Below are 15,072 nucleotides of genomic sequence, written 5' to 3'. Positions count from 1 at the left end.
AAACACCCAAATGGACGGACCAAAGAATATTTTAATGTATTAGTCCCTCGGCTACATGCCTTTTAAAGATTCAAGTTCAATTCCTTAAAAACATATGCATATGTAGATATGACAAGATAATTGCAGAGGAAAATATGAAGCATTTGCTTTCTTTAAAATTAACACTGCTTATTAAGCAGGACTAAATTAATGTTTCCTGCTTCTTTAGTTTCGTTTGTAGCTACTGCTTGGCCTTACTTAATGTAGATTGAGCAGCCTTACAAAAGTAACTCTTACGTGTCTTTGAGTCTTCAGAGAGCCAACCTACTGCTTGACTGATAACACACAACCACAATTATTGAATGTGGCTAAAAGATCTACTCATCTGAGCAGTCATGGAGGCAAAATGTAGTGCCTAACATCTGTTCCTTTACATGGGTGCAGAGTAAGTTATTTTATAATTTATTGAGAGAAGACATAGCGGTAACAACAGGGGTGTAGCTAGGATTTTCAAATTTGTACTCACAGCTCTCAAACTGCTACTCCCCTCCCCAGCCAAGCTACGGCCATTCTCGTAATTCACGGTTCGCTCTTTTAGTGTCGATGAAGAGGCATTCGCTGTAATGCTTCTTCAGTAATATAATATTGATTCACTCAAACTTGGTTCCTTGAAGATGAACCTGAAAGTCAGTTCTTTGAAAAATGCAGCATGGTAGTTGGGGTAAAGGATTCATGCTTTTGTTTTCTGTAACTAAGGTACAGGTTTTAAGTTTGAGTAAATTACTAACCACCTGCCACCCCTAACTAGAGTGTTTTACTCACACGCACACCCCTGCCGACCTCTTAGTGCAAGAAATATGGGCAAAGCCTAAAATAAACAGGAACAGATTAAATAATGCTCTCGTGAACTTAAAAAGTTGCTAGAATAACAGGATTTGTTCTAGTATGAATTTTTCTAATGGACATGAAGTCTAAAACTCAAATGTATGTCATTATTTAGTAACTTCAGCCTTCAATGATTTTCTAGAAAATCACAAAATTTATGAGGAACAGACAAAAAATATGGGGCAAAAATCAGGACATTCTGCAAAATTTGGACAGTTGAGAGGTATGCTACCTACCTACCTCTTACACACACATACACACCTCTCAACCTCTTACAGCAACAAACACATAAATAAAACTGAGGCAAAGGCCCAAAAATAGGGACATTTCTAAATATTGCTCATACAAACTTAGAAAGTTAATAGAATAACAGGTTTTGCAACAGCATGAATCGTTTGAAGGGTATGAAGTCTGAAACTCTAATTCTGTCATTATTTTCCAACTTCAGTCTTTAATAATTTGCCAGAGAAAGACAAACTGATAATAAGAGGCAAAAATCTGGACATTCTAAAAATGTCTGTACAGTTGAGCGGCATCACACACACACACACACACACACACACACACACACACACACACACACACACACACACACACACACCTGCCTAGCTACCTCTTATATGCACACACCCCTACCAACATACTACTTTTAAACACACAGAAATCTACCTCATACTTATCTGTCCATAGTCTACTGTCCAAATAAGATTAAATAGAAAAATGTAATAGCATTGGAGAGGCAGTAGTATTTTAATTAATTAGTACATAAAATATTATAGCTGTTAACTTAAAAACATGACAATAAGAGAATATGAATTAACATACTTTTTCTGTAGTAAACACTGTTACTATTATCATGCCACTGCCTTTTCTCTAACAGTTTTAGGAGGAATTACAGAGTTAAAATGAAAACAAAAATCAGGGACACTTCAGAGGTAAGAGTTGAGCACGTGTTCACACAAATGTACTGTACATACGCTACCACATTTTAAAAACTAGCGACATCAACTGTGGAGAAAAATAATATTTTGTATGTCTGAGAAAGTGACAAACATACTAACTGTGTACTACATGAGAGTACGGTGTCACAGAACATTATTCAATATATTATTTATATATATTATTATAACGTAACCATAACCATTTCGAGAAACTTGTACTAAAACTGACCTTACAACGAAAACCAAGACAAAAGTGCAATCCAACTAATAAGCAGAAAAGGACGTTGAATCAGGAACCAAACTTAAAAAAATTGAACCAGGAATTTATTAGATGAATCACTCAGACCACATAAAGCGTAGCAAAAGCACCATGTGTGGTGGATTATTTGTGCTTTTGCTACGCTTTATGTGGTCTGAGTGATTCGTCTAATAAAACTGACCTTACAATCAATCACGGAAATCAGCATGATGTACTCATGACCACCGGCTGTGGTGAATGAAGCAAGCCTGTTACTAAGCCGCCTATGCTTCGTGCCACAACAGCGGTTACCTCCAGGCTTAATTTCATGACTCTCCATGTTTAGTGGTCTAGAACACAAACAAGACATAAATAAACTACATAATTGAACAGCTTGGACTGAATTTCCCAAGCCACTTGAAGTCTTCTCATATTCGAATTTTGCATGCACTCGCACAGTCACCTCTTACTTGTTCGTCTTGGTCCGCAGTCCAGATATCTTTCTGTATTCAAATTCCGCAGGGAAGACGAAGGCATAAACAGATCAGGCAGTCGCAACACGCATGTGCGGACAGACGCAAGGGACAATCTTTAAAGGAGAACGCCCTTTAAAAAAATATGTAATTTTTTCAATTAAAAAAGCTACCTCCTCTTCTATAGAAATTGTACTGAAATCAATACAGTACAGTGCGTATGCCTCCTGACGTCCCTGGGTAGCAATGCACTGTCACTAGACTAATTGAAGTGAACAGTACATGCTTACTGCCAAAGGCCATACTAACATCCCCACTGTAAAGTCATCTTTCAGATATATTAAAGCAGTAATCCATGCATGTGCATGGGTATATGAGGATTTACTAACACTTGGTGTGGTTTGATCGCAAGGGTGAAGTCTGAGTGATTAAAAAAAGCCAACCATGGGTACATCGTGATATACTCACAAATAGGTATTGCTTTTATTCAATAACATTATTTAAGAAAGAAATTGCTTACCTTTCTTAAATAATGTAATTGTACAAGGGGACTTCTGTCTTCTTCCGCATTGTCTTCACTATTCTGATGTACTGTGCATGCGTATGGAACTTGTGTTCTTGTGTTTACACAGTACATCAGTACAGGGGAATTGACAGAGAAAACAACATTTTTTTAACTGTTAAAAAACAGACATTTATAGGGACAGTGGGAAAATATGAAGAAAATCAGGTATCTTTTTGTTTTAGTTATGCAGAACATAGCTGATTTTTCTCATATTTTGGTGTGTTCTCTGGTACATGCCAATAGAAAAGCCTGGCTACCCAATGGTACATTAATGACTGGCCTTTTTTTCTATTGGTATATGCTTGATTTACATCTGGCAAGCTGGCTGGGCTTGTCCAATCAGCATAGGTTCATAGGTAGGTACTAGGCTATTGGCCCAAGAGCCTATGTAAGCCTAGCCAGCAAGGTTCCATAGCTTACGCCACCCAAGAAAGTTATTTTCTTGTGCCACTGTCCAGCAGAGACACAGAAGTGATCCCGGGGTGTATTTCCTATTTCCCATCCACTGATCAAGATTTTTCTTGAAGAGTGCTAATGAAGAACTTTGCTTGACATAGATGGGTAGCTTGTTCCAGAGTATAGGAAGTCTCTGGGACAGGAATCTATCCCTCCAGTGTGTCCTGTTTATTGTGGTGACAAGGTTTAGGTCCCTAGAGCATGTAGCTCGGAGGGATTGGGATTTCTTTAGGTGTAGCATGTCCAACAGCTCTGGGTTTGACATAGCTTTATATGTTAGGCAGAGATCACCTCGGAGTAGGCGATATACTACGGAGTAAAGCTGGAGTTTTTTGAGGCGGTCAGTGTAGGGCATTTGTTTGAGGCCAGTAATCCTCTTTGTGAGGTACTTCTGTGGCCTTTCCAGCTGCTGCAGATGTCTTGTGAGGTACATTCCAAAAGGGGTGTTGTACTCTATAATGGGTCTAATGAGTGACGAGTAGAGGGGCACAATGACCTCTTTTTTCCTGGATGCATGCTTGTTGTTGAACAGTAATTAGCCTTTATTGTATAAACTGTTAACCACTAAACTATATTTTATTATCACTCTGAGACTGCAGTATTAAAATGGCATATGAGAACTCTTTGGCCTTGCTTTTGAATGTATTGTGTGTGTGTGTGTGTGTGTGTGTATGTATGTATATATATATATATATATATATATATATATATATATATATATACACACATGAGAATCTCATTAAACATCAAAGAAAGTGGTGATAACTTTAGAACAAATAAGAAGTGATCAAAAATATAAAAAAAAAAATGGAACAATTTATTTTTGCAGGGAGCAGGCTCCCCAGCACCCCCTGTTAATTATATATACTAACTCTAAGACTACACAATAGTGGGATAAGGGCAAATACCCTTACCCTGCTGCAGTGTGATCCCATACAAAAGCTGCTGGCAAAAACTCCATTTAAAAGAACTTTTGCTCATATGAGCATTCACTTTTTTAGTGTTTGCTTAAATGAGCATTTACTTTTTGTTTATAAACCGAACCAAAGGTTGAAAAGGTCACACAGATAAACCATTCAGAAGAAAAAAAAAACTGACCCAGGCAAGCTACTGCCTTCACTGTGTAAAACTTTAAACCTCCTGCTGTGGAGGCCCATTGGATATGTGCAAATGACCCCTGAAGGATAAAACAGTAGTATGGGTCTTTCTTGCAGTTATTTATATATATATTATATATATTTATATATATATATATATATATATATATATATATATATATATATGTGGATGGCCTGGACAATGAATGTCCTATTGATCTGTTCCACTGGGAGACTGGGAGGAATGAGCTCAGCTGTCAACAATGGGGAAGTAGACTATTCCCAAAGGAAGATACTGGTAAAGAAATCTTGTATGTAAGAAATGTAAGGAAGCCCTGATATTGTAGTATCATCCTGGACGACTGGATGGGAAACAGAAAATATACCCCTGGGATCCCACCTGTGTCCCTGTTGGACAGGGGATACAGATGCTGACTTTGAGGGAACATATGCAGAATTCTTGGATAGGCTTATAAGGACCTCTGGGCCAATAGCATAGTATCATCCTATGAACCTATGAGGCAGCCTGTGCAGGATTTGTTTTTCACATCATGTATTCTTTTTATGAGGAATCTGTGAGAATGTGCCAGTTGTTGCTTATGCCTGGCCATGTACATACCATAGGGGAACTGTACTCCATGATTGTTTTTTATGAAAGCAGAGTACAATGAATCAGTGACTTGTTTGGCTCTAGATGCTATACTCTTACTTATAAGTTGTGCAAATGTAGAATGTTTTCCTCACTACAAAAACACATGATGGGCAAATGCTAAATCACTGTCTACATGTGTTCCCAAATCCCTCTGTACAGAGTCTACTCTTAGGGTATATTGACAGTGTAGTAGTTTGCTGGGATGAGCATATTTCCAAAATAAACTAGATGATGCACTTTTTGGCACTGAGTTTTAGACCATGACTCTGGAGCCAGTTATTAGTCTGTGTTAGGCCTCTTGGAGGATATTTGTGTCTTGAGGGATCAGTGACTGCACCCAATTTGCAGTCTTCTGCAAACTTGGTCAGCCAGAGGCCCTTGACATTTGCCTTAACCTCAGAGAAGTAGATGCCAAACAGGAGTAGCCCCAGCAATGAGCCATGAGGCACCCCTCTAGTAAATGAGAGTGATGTAGGGGTTTATAGCTAGTTTAGTCAGCTTTTCTACAATGCCTGAGTGGGGTATTGTATCAAATACCTTGGCCAGGTTGAGGCAGGCAGAATGCACCACTCTGCCTTCATCCACTGTTTTAGTGACCTTCTTGAAGAAGTCCACCAGGATAAATAGGCAAGACCTACCCTTGACAAATCTGAACTGATTTGGGTCAAATGTTTGTAGGTTGCTTATGTTACCATTTAGGATATCCGTAATTATTCTGTCCATAGCTTTGCATATCAGGCTAGTTAGGCTTATGGGTCAATAATTCCTTGCATCTATGGATGGCCCACCCTTGTGCAGTGAGATAACCATTGCAGTCCTCTTTCTATGGCATGAAGCCTATTTGGAGTCTGTAGTTAAGTAGTGTTTCTAGTGGTCCCGATGGTTTGTTTTGTGCTATTAAGGAGGCATCTTGGGATATTATCAAGAATCATTGATGCAGTGTTCTTGGCTGATCTGAACTGATTTGGGTCAAATGTTTGTAGGTTGCTTATGTTACCATTTAGGATATCCGTAATTATTCTGTCCATAGCTTTGCATATCAGGCTAGTTAGGCTTATGGGTCAATAATTCCTTGCATCTATGGATGGCCCACCCTTGTGCAGTGAGATAACCATTGCAGTCCTCTTTCTATGGCATGAAGCCTATTTGGAGTCTGTAGTTAAGTAGTGTTTCTAGTGGTCCCGATGGTTTGTTTTGTGCTATTAAGGAGGCATCTTGGAATATTATCAAGAATCATTGATGCAGTGTTCTTGGCCTTATGGAGTGCCTTGAGCACCTGCTGTCTAGTGATAGTTGGAGGTATGGATGTGGGTACTGAGGAGCATCTGTCAGGGAGACGGGGGTATTGGAACTAAATTTGTGGGTGAGGAGGATTGCTATAACTTCTGGTTCTGTATAGGTGGTATAATTTACAATTAATTTTGTGCACTGCTATGTACTGCATTTGAGGTTACAGACATAACAGAAGAATGCTTTGTCCTTGGCCTTGGAGGCTAATTTTACATACAGTTTGACTTTGGTGGGCTTTATTAGCACCCTGAGTTGCTTGTTTAGGTTGATGAGGGAGCTTTACCTTCATGGGCATTGCACTTCCTAATTTTTACCATGAATTTCCTCCTTTTGTTGTACAGCCAATTGATGTTGAGATTCTACCAGGTTGGCTTGTTTTTGAGTTGATCCTGTGCTTAATCTGAGTACATGCAGATTTCTCTGTGGAGTTGTTAATATGATTTTACAGGGTTTCTGTGAATGATTCCCATAGGCAGCTGTGTTCTCAGAGTTTGGGGGGACTTGAAATTTTGCCAGGGTGTCACTTAATAGTAAGAAGTTTACCCCAGAATATTCCTAAAAGTTCCAAGATTACTCTGTGTCTCTGGTTTTCCCTTTACCTCAAAGGAGGCTGCTTTACACTCTGACCTGACCAGTGAGGACATTACACTAGGGAGAGTGCAATGTTCCACCATGTTTCTGTGCACCAGCTCATGGATGTTTGCACCCCCATTTGGCATGCAGACTAACTGGTCCAGGGTGTTTGCATTTACAAAGCCTAAGAATCTTTGGGCCTTCATGTTAAGGGTCATGTATGATTCCCAGTTTATATTAGGGTAGCTAATATTATTCTTAAATATGGTGTTAGGTTGAATGGGGAGCATCTCTAGTATATTTAAGTATGTCTTATGGGTTTCCTGGGTCATAGAAGGGGACCTACAGCCTGTAAGGATATGGCCTGGGACATTGTCTGTGGTAATTTGGATGTGGAGAAGCTCAAGCTTGTCATCCTGACAGACCAGCATTGAAGTGTGTTTGTTTTTGATGTAAATATATAACATCTCCACATTTTGCCCCTTTCTGTGTGTACTTGGTCTAAATGTGTGGAAGGCATTGTAGCCCTGCACTGCTGTGGTGCTCTATGCAGCTTTATGCCATGTCTCTGTAACTGTACAGATGTCTACATTCTCCAGGGTGAGGAGAGTTTGCAGGGAATGGAGTTTCTTGTTTGGACTCCTGACATTGAGCAGTATCATGTTCAGATTCTCCTGGGCTGATTTAGCAATATCTGCAGGTTTATCAGGTTGGCAGTGCCTAAAAAGTCAGTATTGGTGTGGATGAGGTTTTAACTGATATTCAAAATTCTAGAGCAGACAGGTGCAGACAATCTCTGGCAAAACAGCATAGTTTGTCAACCATATCCTCTCATGCTGACAAATGCACCATAGTCTATGCCAGTTGTTAGTCAATTATTTTCTGTTCATATCATGACACATCATCCTTGGAGAAGGTAAAAGTGCTGCTCAATGATAGACTCATACTAGACTAGGACACACAGCCTGAGGGAGCTGTCCTGTCTGTCTTCACGTAGTGCAGGGAGGTACTCCTCAAGTACATAACAGATACTAATAAAAGCTATCTCCCAGGTTGTTTCAGCTTTGTGATTTTTTTAACCTTTTTTTTGAGTCTTAATCCTTTTTTGTGGGTGTGAAGACTAGTAGAGAAGGGTGAAGGCTGCCAGCCTAGTCAAATAGAATTTGATACATAATTCTGGCATTTGTAAATATACATGTAAAATACAGGCTTGTTTCTTAAATGAAAGAAAATACTAAAATGTTGAACTTCAGAGATTGTAGCAACATTGCCATCTCCTATAAGGAAAACTAAGTCAAGCTTTTCAAATCTTTCTTTTGAAGATAAACTTATTTCAAATCTATCCTTTGATCTGTAGAGCTCGGAGTCAGCCTGTCTAGGCTAGCACATTCTTTATATTAACTTAAGGAATAATTACTAGAGTGTACATGTAAAATGTCTTTTATTGTTGTAGCTTCCTGAGCAGGTGTTAGCTTGCTAAATAATGTAACCTGTTGGCCTGGGAACCCCAGGCTAAGTGTCAAAATGATGTAATGTGTAAACTGGGAAAACCTATGTGTCAAAATGATGTTATATGGGAGGGCCCAGCAGAAATCATTGTTAGTGATTTTAAAAACTATTGCTGAGAGAGAGACTGTAAGCATTTGAACTTGACTATCCAACTCAGCACTGCCTTATGCTCTCTTTATGTAAGTAGTATGTTAAAACTGTGTTTTCTCCTAGAAGTAGCCATGAATTATAAAGATTAGACTAAGTGTTTTTCTGTATTCAGATCAGAACTTTCCTGCTGAATTGTTTTAAGTTTTGTGTGATCTCTGAACTCTTGAATAGCACTGTGGTGTACTAGTATTGTCTTGTGTTTTTAGTGTTTATTAAATATTTTTAAACCCTTTTCAACTGTGGCTGGTTTATGTAGATATACTTTAAGCTGTAGAATACATTGCATATTTATAGAGTTTACTGTCTAAGTCACTCCAAATAAGCCTTAAGACTGTTTAGTCACACTTACTATTAGATAATAATATTGCACAGTAATAATTGGACACCATTTTAAGGGCCTTTGGGTAGCTGATAAATATTAGCTGGTGGTGGCAGTAATTACTACCATATAATCTGGGTAAAGGGACACAGCTGGAGAATCTGTGTCGACCTTTCCCAGGAGTGTCTGAAGTTGTATAAATAATTATCTCAAGGTGTGTGTGTGGCAGCTACTTGGACAGGGACACGAAGCACTGGTTGGACAGAGAGGGTACTGGAGGTTAGCTTGCCAGCTAGGCTGAGATCTGGACCCTATAGCTGTGCCAGTGGGGAGTCTTATTGCGGACCTGGAGAGCAAGGAGCAACCAGTCCCAGACTGACTGTGATCTCTGTGTGCTCTTAAGGGAAATTGCACTTTACTGTGTGTATTTGTTATCCTTTCCTCATATATGAGATGCCCCCTCTGGTGTTAGTGGTGAGGATTGAGGCTCCTTGATTGCTGGGCCAGGGCACAGGCGTCACAGTGGGCAATGTAAAATTTTAAAATAAAATTAGACTTTTATGTGAAGTACTGTTGTACCATTTAACATGCCCAATATGCACTGCAATTATTTCACGATTATTGTTCATATTAGGTGTGCTAATTTAAAGAAATTTTTATACGCCTGTGTTGCGCGAACACTGATATACTGAAGCTGTCTAGTGTTCTTCCCAGTCTACTGCAGGGCTTTACACTAAAACTGACTGATTTTGTGTGCATGTTAATTTTTAGGCTTGTAACAATTCAGTTATACAACCAGACTGATATCCTTATCATGTAATGCAGACAAGTGACTGCTGTTTTCTTCATAAGGAGCAGTGTAGTATAGCAGCCCTTGTCTGTAAATGTTACTTTAGGCTAGGCTGAAATATCCTGTATTTCCAACACAAGACAGCAGCTTGGAATTAGTAAACAGTAGTAACATGAAGAAAATGCAACTTTGCAGTGAGTATAATTGTGAACTTTTTCTTTTTCTTTCATGAACTGGTCTCTTGTCAGGTTACAAATAAAAATGGGACTTGTAGCTGTGAGATGTATCTTTTGAGCTCTTACTGAAAGTTGGAAAGGGTGCCTGATCGAGGGTTTGTATAACTGATGCAATCCCCATTTCTCTTCTATATTCTGATTGTATCTGATCTGGAAGGGGTCTTTTTTATTCTTACTTGTGTGCATATGTAAGAAAATGTTCTTTGCTTTTTCTAGAATGTAATTGCTATGTATACACAGAGAATGAGAACAAGATAAGCACAGCTTGTCTCTGTGATGATGAGCAGATGTAAGTATCAAACTACAGAAACGAGAAAGGGTAAAGTTAGAGTAGTGCGTGTGTGTGTGTGTGTGTGTGTGTGTGTGTGTGTGTGTGTGTGTGTGTGTGTGTGTGTGTGTGTGTGTGTGTGTTTGTGTGGAGAGTCAGAGAGAGATGGATAGATACAGCCTGACAGAGTGTGTTAATTGTATGTCTCTGTCTCTTTCTGTATGGTGTATGTGCATGAGTGATCTTGAAATACAGTGAAAAATGAAGAGGAAGAAGACTATTTTCTTTGTAAGAAAAACTGAGTAATACAGCTGCTCTCTGATGTAGTAATAGCTGCAACTGACTTCTTAGTAACCATTTATTAAACTGTTTATTAGCTGTAGTATGAATTGTATGTCATGTGCTTCTAAAATACAGCTTGTTATGACATTCTTTAAAACTTCCTTAATGGAGGTGGTAGCTAAGCTCTCTAAGCTCTTCTACTTGGAGATGCATGCTTCTGTCTCTAGACATCTCTGGTAGAAATAAACACAAGATTAGACATTCCAACAGTTAATTCAGTCATACCCTTTAAAAAATCTTAAGTGCTTGCCAACGTCTTTATTATTGACCTTAATTTTTCTTTAAAGCAATAAGAGCTGCTGGAAAATCAAAAGTAATTGACTGTAAACAATTTATCCTTGAGAATGTGTCCCCTTGGACTCAGCTATTTTCCATTACAGAAGATGATTATAAAGAAAAGCCCACAGGACAAACACTTGAAAGAAGAGTGTATTGATGGCATCTAATCATGAGTGCAAAGTGGATTTATTTCAGGGTGTACATGTTCAGTAATCTGTGGAAAATCCTGCCATCCAGGGGTCTTGCCTCAGTGCCCTGCTGAATAGAGAAAAAAAAAATATTTTTATTTTTATGATCCAAAAGATGTCACTTTTATTTCAGTCTGTGAGAACTATATACCATGAGAGGAGCTTTGGGATTAAGGAAATATGACCCAGGGTGAGGATTAAGGACAAGAAGCAAGTCACCTGTTTACTGATTTCATAAGTAAAACAACATCACAAAACTACAACATCCACATCACAAGGTTGCCAGAGAAACAGTTACATGACAGGAGCCTCGCTTAGGAGTTAATAGTTGTTTCTCGTCCGTTCAGTTTTAACTAGACTGGTGGTCTGAAGACGTTGAATTAAACCGCTATATGCAACAATATTCAAATTCAGTTATAGAATTATTTGGGGACATATTTTTTTAAAATGTGTCATAACTGCATAATGACAGGAATGTAGCATATTATGCAAAAATATTGGATAATTGGCTTTCTTTCATATAAAATTCTTTTCAGTTCCACAACCTTTATTCTTTACACAACTTTATTGTGGTAGCCATTATTTAGCCGTAGTTAAAAGATTTAAAATGGGCTAATCTTGATAGTCACCCCTCACCCCCTCTCTTTTGGTTCCGTTTCCCCTGGCAACATGTTATTTTATCTGCCTTTTGGGAGTCTGAACTGAATCACTAATTTCTCTACCAGTGCTTTGTTCCTGAAAAATACTGTGGGTCTGACAACACAGAAGGTTAAGGCTTTGAACTGCAATCATGTTGCATCCTGTACCACAGGGTGTGTTTCCCTTTGCCTTCATTTGCGTATAGTGTGACTTGAGCATGTCACTTAACCAGACAATGATCTAGGGTTTTTGGGAATTTGGGCTAGGCTCGTCAGTGGTCTCCTGGGCCTCATGTCTAGTAACTCCAGATTTGCCTCTTAGCATTCTTTGACGTCAGAGTTTGGCATACTGTTGGAGTTAGTCACAGTTATGGGGCCCAGATACCATCATACTACAAATAAGCTGGATTTTTGTTACAAATGACCCCAGGAGCACAAATGCGAAACTTCTAAGTGATTGCATTATGTTCAGTACTGCACTGCATTTAGCACTCCATTTTGTTGTGTCCTCACCTAAGAGTACTTTTTGGCTAATACTAAAATATGAACTTATGAAGTGTAGTCTCTCTTTGGGGATAATACAAAGAGGCAGCCAGCTGCTTGGTCCTCCCTCTTTCTTCTAGTTGATCATTTATCTGCCTGGTCATGGAGTTAAAGGCAGATGCCTTGCCCCTATTCCAGTGTGGTAGCTCCAGGCAAGGGCGCCCGCAGGCAGGTGCAAGGGGGTGCACTTGCACCCCCCTGGAACTGGCTGATTTTATTTTAATTTAAAAAAAACTTTTTTTTTTAAAGGGCGTTCCTCTTTAAGAACGCCCTTTGCATCCCGTCCAATTGCACAGACGCAACAAGTGTTTGCGACCTGTTTTTGTCTTCTGTGCGTTCAGCTGCAAAGACCTGTTTTAGGAGTCAGAAGGGCCAAACAGTCATGCGTGTGTCGCATGAATTTTAAACAGAAACCTGCGCGGGAAGGGAATCACATTATTACTGTCAGCCTGCCAGAGAGTCGCACAGTAAGGTTCCTTGAGAGTGAGGAGTTACAATTTTAAAATTACTTTAATATGACACAGGAAAGGGATGGGTGCTACTGCTCTGTATTCCGTGTACTTGTAAGTAAAGATTTTAACAGTGTGTTTGAAATTAATTAATCTGTATTTCAGCGGATTATTATGTGGACATGATGACATGTAGCCTGAGTGATGAAGGAGGGGTTCTTTGTGTGATATTATTAGCTAAGAATATTCATCTAAGGCTTGTAACATATTCTTTGGACCATGAAGAGTTATGTAGAAGTAAGGAAGTAACAATGAATAACTCTTTATCTGTTAAAGTTTGCAGTTTTGCTCTTTATCTATTCATTGTTAAGTTTGCAGTTTTGCTCTTTATCTGTTAAAGTTTGCAGTTTTGCTCTTTATCAGTTTTTTAGAAGTAAGGAAGTAGCTGAGCTCAGGCCAGTAAATGTATTTAAGTGAAATACAGTGGTTGGGTTGACATTTATGTCCAGAAGCAAATGGAGCAATTATGCTGTAGGATTCATAAAGTTTAACAGAAGGGAATCAAGAGGGCCGGGCCATTGATGGAAGCATGGAAATTGGATGTAGGAAAAGAATCCTGCTTTGTATGTTACAGATGTTTGCCCTGCATATTTACTTAGTGTGAGGTTGTTCTTGCTAATTGCCGTTTGTCTATAAGTGTTGAATTTAATGAAACTGTTGAGGATTGACCATGTAATTTGAGTCCACTTACCCAGAGAGTATCGCATTAATTCTGGTAATATTTATTGAGCGTGTGTTGTTAGGAATGATAGAGTCATGAAACAGGTTAGGTGTAGTTGGAGACGTTAGTACAGACTGTTATTTTGGAGACAAAAGCACAGATGCATTTAAGAGAAGGTGTATGCTATTTAACTGGAATTCAGATGTGCAGAAGGATTTTGTAAGAGGTGATTGACAAATTTTAGGAATTCACTGGAAACTGTGATGGTGGAATAATCTGCACATTAACTGTACAGATTTTTGCAGAATGTTCAGATTTTTGACTCATGTTTTTGGTATGTTTTTCATAAAAATTGTGGTTTTTTTCTGGCAAATTTGTAACAAATCATTAAAAATTGAAGTTAGAAAATAATGACAGGCATTTGAGTTTCAGATTTCATACCCTTCAGAAAATTCATGCTAATGCAAAACTTGTTATTCAATCGACGTTATAAATTTGAAGAGCAATGTTTAAATAATGTCCCTATTTTTGTGCCTTTGTCCCACTTTCATTTATGGCTTTGTCTAGATTTCTTGCTCTAAGAGGTTGAGAGGTATGATTGGCGATATTATCAGATGTAATATTCATAGATATATTAAGTAGTTATGAATTAAGTACAGAACCTTGTGGGACTCAGACAATAACTGAACATTATTCTGATGTGGTACTTTTCTGTTTTACAACTTGGGTTCTGTCATTTACATACCTGTGAACCATCTATTTGCACTGTCTGAGAGACCAAAGCTTTTGTAAGACAATAAGAAATTGTTGTATGATACAGCATCAAACACTTTTGATAGATTCAGAAATAGTGTCAACAGTTTCCAGAGCTGAGTTGACAGCAGATATATTTGATAATGTCAAAAAGAGCTATGCTAATTCCCTGGTCTGACCTAAATTCAAGTTGACTGTGCACTATCTGTCTGTATGTGAGTATTTGAGTAGATAGTCAGGTCGCTGTTTACGGATGCTTTTTTCTATATTTTAAAGAGAAGAAAGTAATGCAACACAAGAGCAATTACTGAAGATTGTGAGATGGCAATGCTTAGATAAGAGAACCACAGTGGATTATTTCCAGCAATTTCCTTTACAGACAGTGGTAGAGCATACTATGACAGTATGCTCCACCACTGACTCTAAAGGGAAATATGCAATATTGTCATCAGGCATTGGCCTTCAAGATACCTTTTCTACACCATTTTAACTTATTTCTGACTGGATCCATAAAGGTCATACTGCAACATTTAGTATTTAATTTTTTCTTTTCTACTTAAAGTGAAGAAACATCTATATGGACAGTGCTGGCTATCAAGAGACTAAATTAACCAGCATTTGTCCAGTCCTGGCAGGATCATGTAATATCACATGTCTACCATCTATTCAGACCAGTCACATGCTACTCTGCAACAGCCTCTCTCACACGTAGGAGTCTTGTTCCCAGACATTTTAGCA

The 15,072-nt window shown here is 38.6% G+C and overlaps 1 protein-coding gene across 1 annotated transcript in view; it reads left to right on the top strand.

The window, feature by feature from the left end:
- LOC122806225 (interleukin-20 receptor subunit alpha-like) overlaps positions 1-15,072 on the top strand; it is a 764,186-nt gene that overhangs the window by 435,281 nt on the left and 313,833 nt on the right. The window lies entirely within an intron of this gene.

This window comes from Protopterus annectens, chromosome 1.part1 (genome assembly GCF_019279795.1).
Source record: "Protopterus annectens isolate FY-2018-M chromosome 1.part1, PAN1.0, whole genome shotgun sequence".
NCBI classification, from domain to species: Eukaryota; Metazoa; Chordata; order Ceratodontiformes; family Protopteridae; genus Protopterus; species Protopterus annectens.
The sequence above is the reverse complement of the archived record's forward strand: the minus strand, read 5'-3'. Positions and strand labels throughout refer to the sequence as shown.